We start from the raw sequence: 21,460 nt of genomic DNA, 5'->3' as shown, positions 1-21,460 counted from the left end.
CAACAGTGGGGGACAGGAAATGGGAAAGCTGCAGCCTCTGTTCAGGGCAAGTCCCTGAACATACCTGCTGGGTGAGTTGCCCTGGCCTTCCTACACCTCTTTGAAGAGGTTCCTGCTTGGGGGGTCCTGTTCACCCACGCTGAGTAACTTGATGGCCCTGGCTCGGACATACTTTGTGTAAGGAACAAGCATTCTGGAGCACCCTGCACAGTCTGGGCAACATGCTCTGTGGGCTAAAATAGGCACCTTCCGGTGTGAATCGGGGTCCCGGCGGGGTCTGACGGCCATCCAGTACTGACCCATAGCCTGGGTAGCCATTTGCATTTCTTCCTCTTTCATAGACTGAGATTTCCTAGAGGGCAGAAAGATCCAATTTGGGTTCAGATCCCAGCTCTGCCTCTTTTAACCACAGGACTGTGGAGAAATCCCCTCAGGTCCAACTCAGGCTCACTGCGCTCTATTTTATTTTATTATTTTATTTTATTTTATTTTATTTTACTTTACTTTACTTTATTTTATTTTGAGATGGAGTCTTGCTCTGTCACCCAGGCTGGAGTGCAGTAGCGTGATCTCGGCTCACTATAACATAGTCAACCTCCCGGGTTCAAGTGATTCTCCTGTCTCAGCCTCCCAAGTAGCTGGGATTACAGGTGTGCACCACCAAGCCTGGCTGATGTTTGTATTTTTTTTTAGTAGAGATGGGGTTTCAGCATGTTGACCAGGCTGGTCTGGAATTCCTGGCCTCAAGTGATCTGCCCACCTCGGCCTCCCAAAGTTCTGGTATTACAGGCATGAGTCACAATGCCCGGCCACCATGCTCATCTTTAAAACGAGAATAAAAACATATCTGTTAGAGCCAAGGTAGAGGTACAACCAACAGCGGTGTGGGTGATAGCACGAAGCAAAGGGCTACTTTTAGGGCAAGAGTACAGGTTAAACTCAGGGGTTAGGTTTAGGTCTAGAGTGAGGTCAGAGTTAAAGGTTAGAGTTAGGGGTGACTATTGGGAACTTAATGAGTATTAGAATTAGTTTGGATTGACCTTAAGGACTGTGCATCTCCCAGGATTTTTTTTTTTTTTTTTTTTTTTTTTTTTTTTGAGACGGAGTCTCGCTCTGTTGCCCAGGCTGGAGTGCAGTGGCGCGATCTCGGCTCACTGCAAGCTCCGGCTCCCGGGTTCACGCCATTCTCCTGCCTCAGCCTCCCGAGTAGCTGGGACTACAGGCGCCCGCCAACACGCCCGGCTAATTTTTTGTATTTTTAGTAGAGACGGGGTTTCACCGTGTTAGCCAGGATGGTCTCGATCTCCTGACCTCGTGATCCGCCCGCCTCGGCCTCCCAAAGTGCTGGGATTACAGGCTTGAGCCACCGCGCCCGGCCTGTCTCCCAGGATTTTTGTAGAGTGAAGAGTCAGCTCAGATTCAGTGCTTAGCATGTATTGTATCTTATCAATTCTGAGAGACTTTTTTGTTGTTTGCATTTTAACATCTCTGATGTTGGGGTGGGTTTGACTTCCACTTGATAGTGGGCCATAACTAAATTGGCAGCACATTTATTTTATTTTATTTTATCTTATTTTATTTTACTTTTTGAGACGGAGTCTCACTCTGTTGCCAGGCTGGAGTGCAGTGGTGCAATCTCGGCTCACTGCAACCTTCGACTCCCAGGTTCAAGTAATTCTCCTGCCTCAGCCTCCCTCCCAAGTAGCTGAGACTACAGGTGTGTGCCACCATGCCCAGCTAATTTTTTCATTTTTAGTAGAGATGGGGTTTTACCATGTTGGCCAGGCTGGTCTCAAACACCTGACCTCTAGTGATCCACCTGCCTCAGCCTCCCAAAGTGCTGGGATTACAGGTGTGAGCCACCATGCCCGGCCACATTTATTTTTGTATACATAAAATAAGGGTGCATCTTTATGATAGACAGCATTTTTGGTTAGAAGGAATACATTGTCTGGTTGCTCTTCCTGATCACCTGCCTGCTGTGTACATGGTTTACACCATCAGCTTGGTCAGGCAAGTCACCTGCCCCTTCCCGCGGGGCCTTGGAGGCGCCCATCGTGACTACGGCATGTGTTACATGGTGTTTTTGCTCACTAGGCTGGTATTATTCTATTCTGCTCCAGTAACATTCTCCAGGAAAGGAACTGGTCTTCCTCATACCTCCATCCCCACCTGGCCATCCCCAGCGCAGTGCCAGGGGAGCTGATAGGAACCATGATGTCAGCAAAAGCTGCCATTTTTGGGGTACTTACCACAAACAAGACCATTGCCACAGGCATTTTTTTCCCTCATTTAATTCTCAAAATAGCCCTCAGAGGCAGGTATTATGATTATCACCCCAATTTATAGGTGAAAAAACAGGCCCATAGAGCTTAAGGGATTTATTCAAGGTCCATTTTTTTGTATTGTTCTTGGGGTATCTTTAAAGGCAATTTTTTTTAAAAATGGATTTATCATGATATAATTCACATCCTATAAGGCTCTCAGTATATTCGCCAGATGGTGTAACCATCACCATGGCTGTGGTGTGAATGTGTGTGGCCCTGCAAAATCCATATGGAAATTTAATCCCCAATGCAGTAGCATTAAGAGGTGGGGCCTGAGGAGGTGATGAGATCATGAGGGCTTCACCCTCATGAACTGGATTAGTGCCCTTATAGGAGGGTTTGAGTTTGGTCGTTCTGCCCTTTCTGTCATATGAAGGCACAGTGTTCAGCCCTTCTGCCATGTGGGGATACAACAAGAGGTACTGTCTGTGAAGCAGAGGGTGAGCCCTCACCTATACCAACCCTGGATCTGCCGGTGCTTGGATCTAGAAATTCCCAGGCCCCAGAACTGCAAGAAATACCTTTCTATTATTTATAAATTACCCAGTCTCTGGGATTTTGCTATAGCAGCCTGAACAAACCAAGATAGCCACTATCTAATTTTAAAACAATTTCGACCAGGCATTCTGGCTCATGCCTGTAACCTCAGCACTTTGGGAGGCAGAAGTGAGAGGATCCTTTGAGGCCAGGAGTTCGAGACCAGCCTGGCCAACATAGGGAGACCCTGCCTCCACAAATAATATAAAAAATTAGCTGGGCATAGTGGCATGTGCCTGTGGTCCCAGCTACTTGGGAAGCTGAGACAGGAGGATCACCTTAACCCCAGGAGGTGGAAGCTGCAGTGAGCTGTTACTACACAACTGCACTCCAGCCTGGGTGAAAGAGCGAGACCCTATCTCAAAAAAAAAATTTTTCATCACCCCATAAATAAATTACAATCACACTCCATTCTCGCCTCCCCCCAGCCCTGACAAACACTAATCTATTTCCTATGTCTATGGATTTGCCTATGGTGAACATTTTATATAAATGGAATCATATGTGACCTTTTGTGTTGCCTTCTTTCACATTACTGAATGTTTTCAAGGTTCATCCATGTTTAGCATGTATTAGTGCTTAATTCCTTTTCATAGCTGAATAATATTTCATTATATGGATATGCTACATTTTGCTTATCCATCTATCAGTGGATGACATATGGATTGTTTCCATCTTTTTGCTATTACGAATGATGCTGCCATGAATGTTCGTGAACAGGTTTTTGTGTCGATGTCTGTTTTCATTTCTCTTGGGTACCTACATGGGAATGGGATTACCAGGTCATGTGGTAACTATATTTAACCATTTGAGGAACTGTCAGATCGTTTTCAAAGAAGATGCACCATTTTATATTCCAACAGCAATTGTATGGGGGTTCTAATTTCTCTGCATCCTCACCAACACATATCAGCCTTTCTTATTAATTTCAGTCATCCTCATGATATGATGTGACATCTTATTGTAATTTTGATTTGTTTGTCCTAATGACTAATGATGGCAAGCATCTTTTTATATGCTTATTAGCCATTTGGATATCTTCTTTGAAGAAATATCTATTCATGTTATTTACCTTTTATTTATTTATTATTTGTTTATTCTCATTCTGTCACCCAGGCTGAAGTGCAGTGGCATGATCTTGGCTCACTGCAACCTCCACCTCCCAGGCTCAAGTGATTCTCCTGCCTCAGCCTCCTAAGTAGCTGGGACTACAGGCACACGCCACCACACCCAGCAAATTTTTGTATTTTTATTTTATTTTATTTTGTTTTATTTTATTTTATTTTACTTTATTTTACTTTATTTTACTTTATTTTATTTTATTTTATTTTATTTTATTTTATTTTATTTTATTTTATTTTATTTTTTGAGACGGAGTTTCGCTCTTGTTGCCCAGGCTGGAGTGCAATGGCGCGATCTCAGCTCACCACAACCTCTGCCTCCCAGGTTCAAGTGATTCTCCTGCCTCAGCCTCCCAAGTTGCTGGGATTACAGGCATGTGCCATCACACCCGGCTAATTTTGTATTTTTAGTGGAGATGGGGTTTCACCATGTTGGCCAGGATGGTCTCCATCTCCTGACCTCGTGATCCACCCACCCTCAGCCTCCCAAAGTGCTGGGATTACAGGCGTGACCCACTGCACCCAGCCTTTACCCATTTTTAATTGGGTTATTGATATTTTTATGTTGAGTAGTAATTTCTTTTTTTATAAAAAGAGACAGGGTTTCACCGTGTTGCCCAGACTAGTCTCGAACTCCTAGGCTCAAGTGATCCTCCTGCCTCGGCCTCCCAAACTGCTGGGATTACAGGTGTGAGCCACCATACCCAGCCAAAAATTATTTATATATTTTGGATATAAGTCCCTTATGAGATATATGATTTGCAAACATTTTCTCTCTCACTGTCTTGACCATATCTATTGAAGCACAAAGGTTTTTAATTTTGTTTTTCTCTTTTTAAAAAAGTCAACTGATTATGGGCTTTAACAATTTTGATGAAGTCTAATTTCTGTATTTTTTCTTTTGTCACGTATGCATTTGGTATCATATGTAAGAAACCATTGTGTAATCCACAATACCTGAAGAATATTTTTTCTCTTTTCTAGAATGCCATATAAAGGAAATTATATAATAGGTGGCCTTTCGTATGGCTTCTTTTACTTAGCATGCTTTTGAGATTTATCCCTGCTATTCTGTGTATTAGTAATTTTTTTCCTTCTTGTTGCTCAGTAGTATTCCATTGTGTGGATATTCCACAGTTTATTCATTTACCAGGTGATGGACATTTGAATTGGGTCCTGGTTTTGGCTATTATAAATAATCCTATCAATATTCAGGGATAAGGGCCAGGTGCGGTGGCTCACACCTGTAATCCTAGCACTTTGGGAGGCCAAGACAGGCACATCACTTGAAGCCAGGGGTTCAAGACCAACCTGGCCAACATGGCAAAACTCTGTCTCTAAAGAAAATACAAAAATTAGCCGGGCGTGTTGGCACGCTCGTAATTCCAGCTACTTGGGAGGCTGAGATAAGAATTGCTTGAACCTGGGAGGTGGAAGACGCAGTGAGATGAGATCATGCCACTGCACACCAGTCTGGGTGACAGAGAGAGACTCTGAAGAAAGAAAGAATGAAAGACAGGGAGACAAAGAAAGAGAGAAAGAGGAAGGAGGGAGGGAGGGAAAGAAGGGAGGGAAGGAGGGAGGGAGGGAGGGAGGGATCTGTCCACACAAATACTTATCCCTGAACTTTTTTTTTTTGAAAAAAAAAAAAAAGTTCAGGGATAAGTATTTGTGTGGACAGATCCCTCCCTCCCTCCCTCCCTCTCTCCCTTCCTTCCTTTCCTCCCCTCCCTCCCTCTTTCCTTTTTCTTTCTTTTTTGAGAAAGAGTCAGAGTGAGACTCACTCTGTCACACAGATTGATCTTGAACTCCTGGCCTGAAGAGGTCTGCCTACCTCGGCCTCCCTCAGTGCTGCGATTCTAGGCATGAGCTATCCTGCCCAGCCCAAATGTTTTTATTTTTCTTGAGCAATCTTTTCTGGTAACCTAGAAGTGGAATTGTGCTGGCTGTCTGTTAACAGTATGTTTAACTTTGTGAGAAACTGCCAAAAATTATTTCCAACGTGATCATACCATCTTACATTCCTCTGCATAATATATAATGTATGTTCTTTTCCCTTTATTTACCAGTTTTCAAACTAATAAGCTGGTTCTTTTTTTTTTTTTTTTTCTTGAGATGGAGTTTCACTCTTGTCCAGGCTGGGGGGCAATGGCACAATCTCGGCTCACTGCAACCTCCGCCTCCTGGGTTCAAGCGACTCTCCTGCTTCAGCCTCCTGAGTAGCTGGGATTACAGGCATGTGCCACCACACTGGGCTAATTTTTGTATTTTTAGTAGAGATGAGGTTTCACCATGTTGGTCAGGCTGGTCTCGAACTCTTGACCTCAGGTGATCTGCCCGCCTCGGCCTCCCAAAGTGCTGGGATTACAGGCGTGAGCCACCACACCCGGCCGCTGGTTCTTAATATACTGCAAGAATGACCCACCAAGTTCTTTTCTTTTCCCCCCAAGTATCATGAATTCAGGTATTTAAATGTATTTTATGGGCAAGTCATAGTGGCTCATGCCTGTAATCCTAGCACTTTGGGAGGCCGAGGCGGGAAGATCACTTGAACCCAGGAGTTCACAACCAGCCTGGGTAACATAGAGAGACCCTGTCTCTACCAAACATTTAAAAAATTAGCCAGGCATGATAGTATGTGCCTGTGGTCCTAGCTAGAGAGGCTGAGGTGGGTGGATCATTTGAGCCTGGTACGTTAAGGAGCCAGGAGTTCGAGGTTGTAGTGATACACATATATATCACTCACTGCAACCTCCGCCTCCCGGGTTCAAGTGATTCTCCTGCCTCAGCCTCCCGAGTAGCTCAAAGTAAGCTCACATTCTTTCCTCCGATCCAGGATGCAAACTGGGATCGCATATTGTGTTTTGTTGTTACGTGTCTTTAGTCTCCTATAATCTGGAAAAATTTCTCAGCCTTCCTTCACTTCTTAAGATACTGGCATTTTTGAAGATGACAGAGCACCTGTTTTATAGAGTACCCCACCATCTGGATGTGTCTGATTACTTCTTCATTATTAGATTCAGGCTTAAAAGGTTTTGCAAATATGAGACCTAAATGATGCTTTTGGCTCCCACTGTACCCTATAACAGGGCTCACGGTGTCAGTGGTCCCATCCTGGTGGGGCTAACTGTGATTACTGATTGAGGTAGTGTCTACCAGTTTTCTCCCTTTGAATTATTAAGAATTGTTTGGTCTCCTTTTGTAATTCATCACTAATCCCTAGATCAAGTAATAAGTAATCCATAGCTCAAAAATTAGATATTTTTATTCTTTTTTTATGTTAAATTTTTGAAATCTGGGGCATGCATTACATTGAGAGCACACTTTGATTTGTAGCAGCCATGCTTCAAATCCTCAGGAGCCACATGTGGCTGGCCAACACCATGTAAGACATTTGTCACAGCATTAGACCATGAAACAAGACGACAGCATGGGGGTTCAAATCACAGCCCCATTACTTATTAGTTTTGTTAACTTTGGGTAAATCATTGAATCTCTTTAAGCCTTAATGCTTCCTACATTGTAAAATGGGATTTGACAAAGGAACCTATCTATCTCTTAGAGTTGTTTAGAAGAGAAAAGGTAATCATCTGTGTAAAGTGCTTTATGAAGTGTTTGTTCATTCATCCATTCAACAAGGAGGGCTTGCCACACTCTGGGTGGAGCTGAGCAGGGAACAAGCCCTCCACTCAAGCGTTCTATTTATACTGAGCAAACTACTGATCAAGTATAAAGTAAGACAAATGCTGGCAGTGCCATGCTTGTGATAAATGCATTGAAAATGCTGAGGCCAGGGTGCTGGCTCAAGCCTATAATCCCAGTACTTTGGGAAGCCCAGGCAGGATCTTTTGAGCCCAGGAGTTCAATATTGGCTTGGACAACAAAATGAGACCCATCTCTAAAAAGGATCAAAAAATTAGCTGGGCATGGTGGTGCATGTGTGTGGTCCCAGCTACACAGGAGGCTGAGGCAGAAGGATCACTTGAGCCTGGGAGGTAGAGGCTGCAGTGAACTGTGTTCGCACCATTGCACTCCAGCCTGGGTGACAGAGTGAGATCCTGTTTCAAAAAAAGAAAAAAAAAATTAAAGTTGCTGAGAAGGGATCTGCATTATCTGTAACATCACCTGAAAATTGTGGTGACTCTTAGCTCCACGGTGGACCATCCTCTGAGTGCTTGGGGGCTTAATTATTCAGGTTGTTCATTCTGTAAGTATTTGTTGTGGATGAATCGTCGTGCCAGTAACTGGGAGAGGAAATAACAATTCACTGAGACCAGGGCAGAGGAGCTTAAAGGTGAACCAGGCAAGGAGCCTGGAGATGTGGGAGATGGGAAATGGGCAATGAGACAGTCAAGATGGAGAGGGAGAGAAAACAAGACAAAGCCCACAGTGAGGCAGAAGGATGACAATGCAGTAGGTCAGGACTCTCTTTCAGACCAAGGGACTGAGAAGGTGGAAGAAGTAGCTCCCGACTCCACTGCCTGGACATTTGGTGGCACCTTTCACAAGTAAGAGGAAGGAGAAGCCAATGGCATTCTGAGAGAAAAGAGCTGCCTGCGCAAAGATGAAATATCGGAAAGGGGCAGGACTTTGGGGACTGGGCAAGGCTGAAAGCAGAGGCAGAATTGGAGGAAGGAGAAGGAGGGTTGGAGGCAGGGGGTAGGCACACAGTACAGGGCCCAGTAAAGGTATTAAGGAAGTTTGGACTTTTATCTAACAGCATTAGAAAGGGGTTAAGTGGTTCTACTGAGGAACAAGAAGCAGGCCCTTGAGCGGAGGTGGGCCGCTGTCAGGGAAGATAACAGAGGGATGGTCAAAGAGGAAGGGGTCCAGGCTCCCCTCAACTTGCCCTAGGTCTCAACTGGGGAGCGGAAGAGCCAGAACTACATTCCTGGAAACTTGGACCTGTGGAGAGGTGGACTTGGCCCACAGCCTGAACTGAAGAGATAACCCAGGCCCCAATTGCTTGACAATGGAGTTAGGGAGGAGGGCCGCCTTGGGTGGGTTCCTCCTGAAAGGATTAACAAATTTCCTCTGACAAATCTGGCTCAATCCATTCTTATCTCAAGGCCTTTACACTTGTCCTTTCTCCTTGAGCTAAGCTCACCCCTCAGTTTGCACAGCTGCCCTTTTCTCTGCAAGCAGGTCCTAGTCAAGCGCCACCTACAGAAGGCCTTTTCCTGACCACAGCTGCTGGTGTTATCATCTCCTCACCCTCCTCTTTCTCTACCGCCCTGACCTGTTGTCTTCTTTCCTTCTGTTTTAGAATACTGTTTTAGGATATCTGGCAGACATTCAAAGATATTTTTGTCTGACTGACTACATGGATGATGAATGGACAAATGAATGAAGAATGAATAAACAAACTTGGTGACTTTCTTTTTTTCTTCTTCTTTGAGACAGAATTTCCCTCTTGTCGCCCAGGCTGGAGTGCAATGGCGCGATCTCGGCTCACTGCAACCTCCGCCTCCTGGGCTCAAGGGATTCTCCTGCCTCAGCCTCCCAAGTAGTTGGGATTACAGGCGTGGGCCACCACACTTGGCTAATTTTGTATTTTAATAGAGACGGGGTTTCACCATGCTGGTCAGGCTGGTCTCAAACTCCTGACCTCAAGTGATCCACTTGCCTCGGCCTCCCAAAGTGCTGGGATTACAGGTGTAAGCCACCGCGCCCGGCCTGGTGACTTTCAATGCGAGTGAGAGAAGTGGCCTATCATCTGAATCTAGGGAAGAAATTTTTTGGTGTAGTCCTCCTATTTGAGAAATATACCAGAGCTGGACTTGATCTTGGTGACTGACTATGGAGTTGCACATGGAGGTGAGAGATAAGGAGACTGATTGCAAGACAGGAATGGTGAATGGGCCACCCAGGAGCCACATCCGGTCTACACAGATGGTTGGTTAGGACTTAATATCTTTTCTTTTTTTGAGAAGAAATGTAGGTCTCAAGAACTTTTATGAACTTGCTATGAGTACTTCCTGGAAATCAATTAACTGATCCTTTTGAAATGCCTAGAGAAGAGAGGAGAAAATTGGTTCAGAGAAATGAGCATTTAAATTAAGTCAGCAAAGTCAGAATTTAGAATTGGGCAATTCCTTGTCTACATTTCCTTTACACTCAAATTCACCCTGGAAAACAGTAGCCTAGCCTCCTGGAAGACATGATGCGAACAGAAATGCAATGTGGTGGTATACTTACAGTGAAAGTGGGTGTAGGAGTGGTGGCCCAACTTTGTGGAATGGTAGGGATTTTTAGGGTACTTTGGCCAGGAACAAGAGAAAGAATTACAGAAAGCACATATGGTTGGAATCCATGCACTTGTATGACTTTCTCTGTAGCCTGTGAGAGTTGACAGAGTAGGTAACCCAGGATGTTTTTTTTGTTTTTTTTTGAGGCGGAGTCTCGCCCTGTCGCCCAGGCTGGAGTACAATGGCTCGATCTCGGCTCACTGCAAGCTCCACCTTCTGAGTTCACGCCATTCTACTGCCTCAGCCTCCCGAGTAGCTGGGACTACAGGTGCCCACCACCACGCCTGGCTTATTTTTTGTATTTTTAGTAGAGACGGGGTTTCACCGCGTTAGCCAAGATGGTCTCTATCTCTTGACCTCGTGATCCACCCGCCTCGGCCTCCCAAAGTGCTGGGATTACAGGCGTGAGCCACTGCGCCCAGCCTCCAAGATGTTTTTAAGACTGACTGGACTAAGGATGAGGTACTTACAGCCAACTACTTTCCCCACTGACGTGACTGAAAGGATTCATAATGATCACAAATTAGTGTTACAGTTAAGTATTTTAGGGTGGACTTCTGAGCTCACACTGGACAGGTACCTATCTAATGGCCACCGGCTCGCCAGCTTCCCACCCTAGCATTGATTGCTGGCTTACCAACCTTAAGGCTAATAATTTTATCTCACATTCAATTTCAAAACACACCAGTGTTAAAAGCACGACCATTAACCATTGAATGCCATGAAACCATGGCACTGACCCAGGGGCTTTCACCTTTTATGTGAACTTAAAATGGTACCGTGGAGACTGAGGCAATTTTCTTCAAGCTAACCCAGATTTGTGCCCATAATTTTCTAAATATACTCGTGACATAGTTAAGAAGTCCCCCTCCTACCCTACAATTTCTAAAGCAAAGCCCAATTTAAAAAATCCGTACCTGCCAAACTAAAAAAACCCCAGCCACTTGAAAGTAAGCAGAGCATTACCATCATCCCATAAAGCTGCAGGTTTCATCACATGCACCAGGCAAATCTACAGGGCTAGTTTCAGTACTCTTCTTTTAAAGAAATTATTTTAAACCTATTATACCACACAGTATGTTTTATACACTGACATATAACTCCCTAATAAGATAAAGCAAAGACAAAAGAGTTTGTCTTATTAGAAACAAGATACACCATCATTTATTGTCTTCAAACATTATTGCACTTTAATTTTCTTGACAAAGCATTCAGGAAACAATCTGCAGACTAGTTTTAACAGAAAAATAACACCTGTAAGCAGACATGACTGTCCTAAATTGTTTATTAGACATGAATTTTACAAACTTTACTTATATGCGCAGTAACGGTAGAGCTGGGGAGTATTGCGCCTTCTCCAAGCTGCCCGGCGAGAACCACCAACAGTGTGGTGGAACTTACGGCCCTTTCCAAGGCCACGGCTCTTTCGGCCTGCAGATGTCAGCCCGTGCATCTCCTTGTGCTTGTGGACTTGTTTGGTGACCCACTGGGTGTCAGGATTTCTTCTGATAGCTTTATGGAATGGATCGATGAGGATAACCTCAAAAAATTTGTATGCCGAATCTTTACCAACCCAGAATGAATTCAGGACTCTTAAAGAGCCCCACAGTAGTGTCCAGCTCGCTCCTCTGCAATGGACTGAAGGCTTCGAGCAAACTTTAGCTGGTTAACACCATGATGGACAGGCTTGCCATAAGTTGCACCCTTAGGACCTGGGTGTTTTCGGCCACCACGGCGAACACGAATCCTACATATAATGTAACCTTTTTGGCCTTGTAGCCCAGTCGGTGCGCTTTATCAGGCCAGGTGGGGCAGGGAGCCCTGTGGAGAGCAGAGAGCTGGCGGTACTGCCAGCAGGGGACCCTCAGAAGAAAGCACATGACGTCAGACTGCTTCTTTCTCCGTAGCTCCTGGATGTACTTGTATGCACCCATCTTGGCTTACCTGAAGGCTGCCTCCAGACAGAAAAGAAAGAGCTGTACTACCCCAAAGTCCAAATATTTTAATAATCACAATAAATGTAAGTGGACCAAACCTACCAGTAGAAAGACTAAGATTGTCATGTTAGATTTGTTTTCTAAATTTAGCCATATATTAATTATAAGAGACGTAGATGAAACTAAGAAAATAGAAAGCTTATAAGTAAAAGTAGGATAAGAGATACACCAGAAAAATAATAAACATCAAACAAAATAGTTTTTAAGAAAAATGCATTATTAAAGGTAAAGAGGGTCAATATACAGTGATAAGAAGTTTAATTCACCAGTAAGATACAACAGTTATAAATTTGCATCCACTTCTATAAAATCTAAAAAATATAAAACAAAAATTGAAAATAACTACAAGAAGTACTTCAATCTGTCACAGTAGTAGGAGATTTTAATGCACCTTAATTAATTATTGATAGGTCAAAAAGACAAAATTTGTAAAGACATAGAAGATTTCAATTAAAATTGACAGGCATGACTCAATGAACATAATCCCCCAACAGTTAGATTATATTCATTCTTCTCAAGTACATGTGGAAATGTTAACCTGTGTTTTAAGATTTCTTACCATTTCAAAAAATTGACTTCTAACTTAGTTGCATTCTGGTTAGAAAATATGATTGAAAGGTATACACTTTATTAGGCTACAAAATGTGTCATTAAATTTAAAACAATCAGTATCATACAGATATCTGTGGCCTCTGATCACAACAGAATTTAAAAAGTAGATACAGATAATACAAAGACACATTTTAGTAATTTTTTTTTTTTGACAGTCTTGCTCTGTCACTCAGGCTGGAGTGCAGTAGTATTATCTCGGCTCACTGCAGGCTCCTCCTCCCAGGTTCAAACAATTCTCCTGCCTCAGCCTCCTGAGTAGCTGGGATTACAGGCGCCCACCACCACGGCTGGCTGATTTTTGTATTTTCAGTAGAGATGGGGTTTTGCCATGTTGGCCAGGCTGGTATCGAACTCCTGACCTCAAGTGATAAGCCCACCTCAGCCTCCCAAAGTGCTAGGATTACAGGCATTGGCCACCACACCCGGCCAAATTTTAGTAATTTTCTATGTCTGGAAATTTAAAAGCATACTTCAAAATAACACCGGAATGAAATAAAAAATAGTAACATAAATTGAAAAATAATTAGAATTGAATGCTGCTGAAAATATTACATGTTAAAAATTCAGTTATGAAGCAAAAATAGTCCTTTGAAAGGAAATACATAGACTTCAGTATTGTTACAGAATAGAGAGGCTGGGTGTGATGGCTCATACCTGTAAAACCAACACTTTGGGAGGCTGAGGTGGGAGGGTCACTTGAATCTGGGTTTCAGACCAGCCTCAGCAACATAACGAGATCCTGTCTCTATTTAAAAATAAAATAGGCTGGAAGCCGTGGCTTATGTCTGTAATCCTAGCACTTTGAGAGGCTGAGACAGGCAGATCACTTGAGCTTAGGGGTTTGAAACCAGCCTGGGTGACATGGCAAAATCCCATCTCTACATAAAACACAAAAATTAGCAGCATGGTGGTGTGTGCCTGTAATCCCAGCTACTCAGGAGGCTGAGGCAGAAGGATTGCTTGAGCTCTGGAAGTGGAGGTTGCAGGGAGCCAAGATCACACCACTGCACCCCAGCCTGGGCAACAGAGCAATATCTTGTCTCAAAAATACATAAATAAATAAAATAAATTTTTTTAACAAAGAGAAAATATACCCCCAAAAACGTAGAAGGAAAGAGACAATAAAGATAAGAACAGAAATGACTGAAATAAGAAAAAAAGATACAATAGAGCAGATCAATAAGGCTAAATCTTGGTTCTTTGAATAAAATAATAAAATAGTCAAGTTTCTGGTAAGCTGATTAAAAAAAGAAAGCTCACACACCCAACAATATTAGAAATGAAAATGAATCAAAATTAGAGCTACAACAGAGATTTCAAATAGTAGACCAGTAAAATATTATGCAAATCTTTACATCAAAAATTCAAATTCTTAGATGAAATAGTGAAATTCCTAGAGAAAAATGTGTCTCCAAAATTGATTTGAAAAGAATTTAAAAGCTCAAATTTTTACTTAACCATATAAATATGAATAAGTGTCTGGGTGCAGTAGCATGCACCTGTCATCCCAGCTACTTGGGAGACTGAGGGAGGATTGGCTCAGCCCAGGCGTTCAATGTTACAGCACTCTATGATTGCACCTGTGAATAGACTCTGTACTCCAGGCTGGGCAATATAGCAAGACCCTGTCTCAAAATTTAAAAAATGATTAAGAGGTTAACTATCTTTCTATTGAAAAAATAATTTCAGGTCATATACATATATATATACTGTATATATATATATATATCTCACATACACACACACACACACACATACACATATATATATACATGGGACCTGCAATTGTATGTGTATGTGTGTGTGTGTGTGTGTGTATTATTTTAAACAGAGGAGTTCTACCAAACTTTCAAACTCATTCCAATCTTACATAAAATCTTCTGGATATTAGTGAAAAACACTTGATTCATTTTATGGGGCTAAAAATGAGTTAGGTGTTGAGAATGAGAAAGGAATGAATATGAGAAAGGAATAGGACAAGCTAGTCTTATTCATGAATATGAATGCAATAGTCCTACATAAAATATTACCAAACAGAATCTGGTAATTAATTAAAAATGATAATACATGAGAAATAAGTTGGGTTTAATTCCAAAAATGCAAAGATGATTTAGTATCGAGAAAAAAATTATATTCACTACTTTAACAGATTGAATAAACAAACCATTTATTTTGACCTTATGTGTCAAAATAAAAATTTAGACCGAGTACAGTGGCTCACGGATGTAATCCCAGCACTTTGGGAGACTGAGGTGGGCAGATCACTTAAGGTCAAGAGTTTGAGACTAGCCTGGCCAACATGGCAAAACCCTGTCTCTACTAAAAATACCAAAAATTAGCCGAGCATGGTGGTGCATGCCTGCAATCCCAGCTACTCAGGAAGCCAAGGCATGAGAATAGCTTGAGCCGGGGAGGCAGAGGTTGCAGTGAGCCAAGATCATAACACTGCACTCCAGCATGGGGGACAGAGTGAAACTCTGTCTCAAAAAAAAAAAAAAAAAAAGAATTTGAAAAATTAACACCCATTTATAATTAATCAATTAAATTAAAATTACCAAAATGGAAGGGAGCTTTTTTGACAAGGTAAAAGTATCTACCAAAATCACCAATTTTAATGGTGATAAGTTAGAACCTATTTCTAAGAAATTGGAAATAAGACAAGAGTGTATTCTATCATTATTATTACCCTAGAGGTCTTAGCCAGTGCGATAAGGCAGGACAAAGATGTAATGATTGGAAAAGAAGAAATACAACTATTATTCACAGATAATGTGATTGTTTACATAGGAAATCCAAAAGAATCTACAAATTATTGAGATTAATGAGAGTTCAGCAAAGTAGCTAGATATAAAGTCAATAACTTAAACATTGAATTTCTATGTAATACAATAAGCAATAAACAGTTAGAAAATGTAATTTCTTTTTTTTTTTTTTTTTTTTTTTTTTTTTGAGACGGAGTCTCGCTCTGTCACCCAGGCTGGAGTGCAGTGGTGCGATCTCAGCTCACTGCAAGCTCCGCCTCCCGGGTTCACGCCATTCTCCTGCCTCAGCCTCTCCGAGTAGCTGGGACTACAGGCACCCGCCACCACGCCCGGCTAATTTTTTTGTATTTTTAGTAGAGACAGGGTTTCACCGTGGTCTCGATCTCCTGACCTCGTGATCCGCCCACCTCGGCCTCCCAAAGTGCTGGGATTACAAGCGTGAGCCACCGCGCCCCGCCAGAAAATGTAATTTCAAAAATAATACCATTTATAATAGCAAAAAAAGATAAAAGGCACCTTGGGATAATTCCCTCCCTCCCCTCAGCTCCCTTCCCTTTCCTTTCTTTTTTTTCTGTGTGTGTGTGTGTGTTTTTAGACAGGGTCTTGCTCTGTCACCCAGGCTAGAGTGCAGTGGCACAGTCCTAGCTCACTACAGCCTGGGCTCAAGGGATCCTCCCACCTCAGCCTTCTGAGTAGCTAGGACTGCAGGCATGCACCACCACACCCAGCTAATTTTTAAAAAAATTATTTTTTGTAGAGATGGGGTCTTGCTACATTGCCCATACTGGTCCCAGTCTCCTGAGCTCAAGTGACCCTCCCACCTCGGCCTCCGAACGTGCTGGGATTATGAGCATGAACCACCGTACCTGGCCTATAATGATTTCATAAACATGGAAGATCTTTGGGAGAAAATTGTACAATGTTAGAGAAAAAACATTAAAGTCATAAGTAGATGGAGAAACATTTTTAGTTCATGGCTGGGAAGACTTGATATGTTGAAGATCTCAAGTATCCCCCAATTGAGCCACAGACTTAATACAATTTCAATTGAAATCCCAATTGGATTTTTTTCAAGGAACTGAACAAATTGATTCTAAAATTTATATGGAAGAACAAAGGCCCAAGAATAGCCAAGACATTCCTAAAGAAGCCTGAAGTAGGGCAGTTTGCCCGGACAACGTTGGAATTTATTGCAGAGCTATTTGGATTATGGCAGTATGCTGTTGGCACAGAGAAACTGACCAGGGAAGCAGAATAAAAAAGCTCAGAAACAAACCCAAACACTTTTGGTAACCTGATCTGTGACTGCAGTGGCGTTGCAGGCCACGGGAGAAAGGAGGGACCAATCTGTGAAGGATCCTAGAGGAAAATGGTCCCTTATCTCCCACCACAGATAAAAACTAGATACAGGTAAACTAAATACGTAAATGAGAAAGGCACAGCTTTCAAACTTTCAGAAGAAAGTATAGGGGGATATTCTTGTGACCTCCAAGTGAGGAAGTATTTTCTGCATAAAGACAATTGTAGAAGATAAGATTGGTAAATGTGACTACAGTAAACTGTTGTTCATTAAATTCACTCTCAACAAACAAACCACAAACGAAGAAGACAACAGCAGCACTATAATGAAGGATTATAATCCAGGATACATAAATAACTACTATAATCTAATTTGAAAAAAACAAGCAACCTTACAGAAACAATTTTGATATTAAAAAGGGATCTTCCCATCCCCCAGGGCATAAACAGAGCAATGCTTTTGATTTCTGGTTGTCTCTGAGTTTGGTGCTAAGAGAAAGAGAAAATATATATTTTACCCAAGAGTACTTTTACTTGAGAAATGGGTCACTAACTTCTTTGAGGAATGCAGTGAAGGAGCCGGGCAGGGTTGTGCAGAGGTGGGGATGTGTGGCGACTCAAATGCAGGTAACCTGGCTCAAGAGGACATGTGAGTCAGGTGAGATAGTCAAACTGTTTTGTAAATAGGCAAATAAAAATTCTAGGTTTCTAATTGCCTGCTAGAATATAGTAATCATTAAGTTAATGAGATTAACATATGTGCAAAGGATTTTACAAAGGGTAATTTTTATCAACAGTAGGGTGGGGTCCCTTCCCAGCCAGAGTTATCCTGCTTCTATAACTTGGTTCTACTGTGGGCTAGAGTAGCCTCCAGGAGCAAAAGCAGGAAGGACTGAGAGTAAATGTGGCTGTGGCGGGAGTTTTACAGACTCCCAGCCATTTAGCTTGCAAGCTGAGACAGCAGCCAGGGAGCAAGCTGGGGACACTGAGCTTCAGGCTCCTCTCCTATGGAAATGGGGTGACAACACCCACCTTCAGGATGTGATGAGATCACCCGTGTCACCTGGGTAGCGCGCAGCCTGGCACATGGTATTAATAGTATCTCAGTCAAGTTCTGTCGCCTCCTTCTTTCTTGGGAGACATCTGCTGAGGTTTCAGTTCCTTCCTCCCTCTTAGCCTCCTTTGCTTGTCCCCTTTTTCCTACTCTTCTCCCTTCCAACTTCCAACTTCCACCTTCCACCTTCCACCAACATTTAGCTAGCAGTTTCCAGGTACATGTTGATTTCCAAACCCTAAGTGGGGATGCAAGTGAATGTATCACAGAGCACACAGCCATGAGAGCTATTAGATCTGGGAGGGACCGCTATAGTCATGATGAAGATTAACATCAATAAAATAAACAATCACAGTAATGAAACTTGCCGCAATTTAACCATCACTTAATCTGTGCCAAGTCTTGCCTACTTTTTCCCATTTAATCCCCATTCTTTCCCTAGGACCCTGGCAGCATTGTTATGCCTAGTTTGTGTAACTTGCTTAGGTCTCAAAGTTTGTAGTAGCAGGAATGTGCATTTGCTGTAGATCTGTCAGTTACCGTCGCGCAGTGGTTGGGATCATGGTCCCTGGGCTGAGATTCCCAAGCTTATCACCTACCAGCTTTCGAACCACAGGTAAGTCCTCTGACTGCTGTGAGACTCATGTCATCATATTAAAATGGGGCTTGGACGGGCACAGTGGCTCAAGCCTTTAATCCCAGCACTTTGGGAGGCCAAGGCGGGCGGACCACCTGAGGTCAGGAGTTTGAGACCAGCCTGGCCAACATGGTGAAACCCCATCTCTACTAAAAATACAAAAATGAGCTGGGCATTGTGGTGAGCACCTGCAGTTCCAGCTACTTGGGAGGCTGAGGCAGGAGAATCGTTTGAACCCAGGAGGCAGAGGTTGCAGTGAGCAGAGGTTGCAGTGAGTGGAGGTCACGCCACTGCCCTCCAGCTTGGGCGACAGGGTAAGACTCTGTCTTAAAAAATAAATAAATTAATACATTAATTAATTAATGGGGCTAACTTCACCTTTAGAGTGTTTTTGCAAGGATTCTATTATCAGCTAGAAATACCTAAAGAACTTAGAACAGTGTCTGGCACACAATTTGTGAGGATTAAAAGCATCAATTCATGTAAAGCGCTTAGAGTTGGGCTTGGCACAGAGTAACTGCTATCTAACTGCTTCTTATGATTAGTGTCTTTGTTGATGGGGATGATCCTGGGACCACCCAGGTTGCAGATAAGACCCTGCTTAACAATGCGAGGATGTCACCGTGGGCTTGGGGAGCCACAGAACCAAATCAGTCATGATCTGAGTCCTGAGTCAGAGCTTCAGCAGCACACAATCTTCTTCCAGCCTGGATGTCTTTGGGGGAAAAAAGTAGACTTTACACAAAAATCTGAATATCCAGTTTCTCTTGGAAAGCTAGATCTGGCAGCCCTGGGCCCACATCCTGTAGGTGACAATCAGTTTTCTCTTTAAGGCTAGCATGTGTGGGTCTTCCCTGCCAGCCTCAGTTGGGGGGGCATCACTTGCCTGGTCCCTGTAGGCAGTGCAGTTTGTGACCCATGTTGGAAGTCTCTCAGGAATACAGAAGAGGGTGTGACTTTTTAGTTTTTTGTGTGTTTTGTTTTTTTTAGACAGAGTTTCACTCTGCCGCCCACTTTGGAGTGCAGTGGCGTGATCTTGGTTGGCTCCCTGCAGCCTCCACCTCCTGGGTTCAAGCGATTTTCCTGCCTCAGCCTCCTGAGTAGCTGAGATTATAGATGTCTGCCACCATGTCTGGCTAATTTTTGTGTGTGTATTTTTTTTTTAATAGAGATGGGGTTTCACCATGTTGACCAGGCTAGTCTCTAACTCCTGACCTCAGGTGATCCGCCCACCTCAGCTTCCCAAAGTGCTGGGATTACAGGTGTGAGCCACTGAGCCCAGCCGAGGGTGTGACTTCTTGCATGGTCCAACAAGGGTAAGCAGAACTTCTAAGAGAAGGTGACATTTCAGCAGGTCTTTTCAAAAAATTATGAGACATAGCATATGTAGTGCAGAACATAAAATATACACCCATAGTTGAAAGAACAAGAAGACCTGGGTGCACTGGCACATGCCTATAGTCCCAGCTATTCAGGAGGGAGGATCTCTTGAGGCCAGGAGTTCGAAGCTGCAATGTGCTATGATCACATCTGTGAATAGCCACTGCACTTCAGCTTGGGCAACATAGTGAGACCCCTAAAACATAATTTAAAAAAATAAGAAAATGTATACTCATTTACCTACTACCCAGGTTGAGAAACTGAACATCACCTGGATCTCAGAACCTTGGTACCTTTTTGGCCCCTGGACCAGCAGCACCAGCCTCCTATTGGGGCTCGCTGAAAATGCAGCATCTCCAGCTCCTCCCCAGCCCTAGGGAACCAGGTGATGTGTGGGTATGTTAGAGCTGAAAGGCTGCTTCTGCATCTCCGTGTGCAATTCTCAGTTGTGCCCCTCTGTTTCCTGACACCAGAAGAGTCTCTGTCCAACTTGTAGCAGCTTTTCCACTTGTGTAGGTATTTCCCCAGAATCCTGTTTAATTTTGAACAGCAGCATGAACCTGGCTGTCTCTAGGGCAAATCCCTTTCAGCTTCCCATTGAGCTCTGTGGAAAGGATGTCACGGGGAGGGCAGATGTGGCCGGCCCCCTTTGACCCCATGGGGCATCTGGAGGGCCTGCCACGTGAACAGGGACAGAGATCAGCAAGTGGCTGCTCTGTAGTTTCTGCCTGCAAGCTCAAGAGTAGGTCAAAGCAGAAGACTTCTTGGGGCTGGTATGAGTGTCTCCACTGGACCCGGACCCTGCTGGAGACAGCAGAAACTTCATCAGCTCACAGTCAAGAGCAAGACTGGGCCAGGCCACGCTTGCCACAACAACGCTTTGACAGTGGGGATATTAGTGATGGCACCATAGACAACCTGCTTGGGAGACCTCAGGACAGAGGGGTCAGTGGGGAGTTGCACTGAGCCAAGGGGCACAGCCAGTCCAGATTGACCCCTTTGTTGAAACAAACTCCGTGTTGTTTCCGCCTTTCCTGCTCTTGCCATTGTGTGTGGAATGGTCTCCTTTAAAAATCCCTTCACTGGCCAAGTGCAGTGGCTCACGCCTGTAATCCCAGCCCTTTGGGAACCTGAGGTGGGAGGATTGCTTGAGGCCAGGAGTTTGAGACCAGCCTGTTCAACATAGTGAAACTCTATCTCTACAAAAAAGAAAAAGCCAGGTGTGGTAGCGCACACCCATAGTCCCAGCTACTCAGGAGGCAGAGATGGGAGGATTGCTTGAGCTCAGGAGTTTGAGGTTGCAGTGAGCTAATCACACCACTGCACTCCAGCCCGAGCAACAGAATAAGATCTTGTCTTAAAAAAAAATCCCTTTAGTGTGACTTAACGGGATTCTTTAAGGGAGTAGAATTTAAAATGTGTGTTCAGGTTGGTGGTTCACGCCTGTAATCCCAACACTTTGGGATGAGGTGAAAGCATTGTTTGA

General features: G+C 43.5%; 1 pseudogene; it reads right to left on the bottom strand.

Moving 5' to 3' along the window:
- Window positions 1-90: 90 nt before the first annotated feature.
- LOC129488710 (large ribosomal subunit protein eL15-like) lies at window positions 91-12,169 on the bottom strand (annotated as a pseudogene).
- Window positions 12,170-21,460: the final 9,291 nt, after the last annotated feature.

This window comes from Symphalangus syndactylus, chromosome 8 (assembly GCF_028878055.3).
Source record: "Symphalangus syndactylus isolate Jambi chromosome 8, NHGRI_mSymSyn1-v2.1_pri, whole genome shotgun sequence".
Taxonomy (NCBI): Eukaryota; Metazoa; Chordata; class Mammalia; order Primates; family Hylobatidae; genus Symphalangus; species Symphalangus syndactylus.
This window is presented reverse-complemented; position numbering and strand designations above follow the sequence as displayed.